Here is a 2,065-nt window from a genome sequence, read left to right on the forward strand (position 1 = left end):
CGTCCCTGCAGCTGCAGGAAGACCCTGAGCTAGTTCCTTTATACCGCCCAGCAGAGGCCATGAGTCAGCACCTGCGGTTTGCAGCTCAGTGGCTTAGCCCATCCCCACTCAGGTCCCAGGTGGGTACTCTCAGCCTGCGCTGGAGCTGCCCTTCCACCTGATGGATGTCGATGCCAGAATCAGCTGCAGGCTGGCTCCGTCAGTTTCCCAGGAAGGGCAGAGGGCTCAGGAACCCTGGGGATGGGGGAACAGGTCTGGGTCCTCAGGCCCATAGCCTTGTCCCTGCCTGGCGCCTTGAACACCTAGGTGCAGCCAACTTTGAGTAACTGTGCCAAACAGGGAGGAGAAGGTGAGAAACGCAGAGATTTTAGGCAAGAGGTCACAGCCTGGGCTACACGTGCAAAGACTAACCTGGCCTAGGACGAGTCTCCCCAGGCTGGGTCACCCACACGACAGACAGCTCACCCTTCTTAGGGTTGTGTGCTGGGCACCTTTCTCTGCACTTCATGTGGAATAACTCATTAAGACAAGTCTGTGAAGTAGGCGCTAATATTATTCTCTCGTTTCATCCTCACAGCAGCTCTCTAATGTACCACTGTTATTCCCATTTTACAGAAACTGAGGTGTAGAGAGCACACAGCTAGCAAGTGGTAGAGCCAGGATTTGAACCAGAGGCATTCAGCCCCAGAGCATACGCGTTAGCCGCCTATCCACACGACAAGAGCTTTTCCGACTTTATCACACCTACTTCTCACTGCAATGCAAAGTATATAGGGGCTTATTATTACCACCCATTTTATAGAAGGGAAAATAGTGGCTTAGAGAAGAAAGGTGACTTGCTGAAGGTGCCACAGCTAGTGCCACAGAGCTGGAAGCCAGTGTTCCCTGCACATTCCAGGAGGCCTGCCTCTTGCCAGGGCCTCTGGGTGTCAGACTAGACATTGCAGGTGGGCCACACCTGCCGATGGGACACTCAGTCGACCACAGAGCTGTGTTTGCAGCTGGGCCCTTGGTGCCAGGCGCTCTCCCTGCTGGTGGGGTGATGGGTGAGGGGGGTGGATGGATGGTCCCAGAAGGGAACTCCCAGAGGAGGTACGCGTGGGGGTCTGGAATGAGCAGAGCACGTTCGGGGGTTGGAGATTTGACATGTGTGTGCTTTTATCTGCTCTGGCTTTGAAACAAAGAATTCGCCTCATTAATTAAGAGTCAGGCTGTGGGATTAGGCAGACCTGAATTCCAGTCCTACTTCATGCCAGCATCCCCATGAGGTGGGTCCCAACCTGATGCCCACATTACAGATGAGGCCACTGAGGCTCAGAGAAGCTAAATAATACGCCCAAGGCCCCACAATTCATTAAATGGGGATCCAGGATCCAAACCGGCTACTCTAGGCTCAAAGCCCATTTTCTGTGCCAGCAGATGATGCAGCCAGCCCTAGTACTCTGATGCGTCCACACACCTATGTGCACGCAGTAGGTCTTAATAAACCCAATTTCTCTGGCTGGTCATATGATTAGGACTAGTTTGAGCTTCTAATGGTGGCCGGAGGAGGGAGCTGTCCATTGTCAGAGCTGGGAGAGCCTCAGAGAACACCAAAACCAGTCATTCTGTGGGTGGGAAACTGTGGCACAGAGAGAGGGTGCGACATGCCCACTGTCACACAGCAAGTCAGCGAGAAGGCTGGGCTCTACTCCAAATTTTCGGTTTCTTAGGGTACTTTTATTTTTTCTGTTTTTTCCTTCAGCAATTTGGAGGTTAAATTTGCTGCGAATAAGCCATAAAGAGAATAAGCCAAAGCAGTTTTGTTAGTTTGACAAATACCTATTAAGTGCCTACTGTTTGCTGGGCACTGTTCTAGGCACCAAGAATACCAAATGAACAAAACAAACAAAAATCCTGCCTCCATGGGGCTTTTTTTCTAATAGAGACAGCTAATATGCACTAAATATAATAAGTGAATTATACAGTATGTGGGCTTTGTGGAAAAATGAACTCCTGATGGTTCTTACCCAATTCTTCTGTTTCATTTTTCCAGAGGTATAACTTGAACCCAGATAAATCATCA

The sequence above is a fragment of the Pteropus medius genome, unplaced genomic scaffold, assembly GCF_902729225.1.
Source record: "Pteropus medius unplaced genomic scaffold, Ma_sr-lr_union100, whole genome shotgun sequence".
NCBI lineage: Eukaryota > Metazoa > Chordata > Mammalia > Chiroptera > Pteropodidae > Pteropus > Pteropus medius.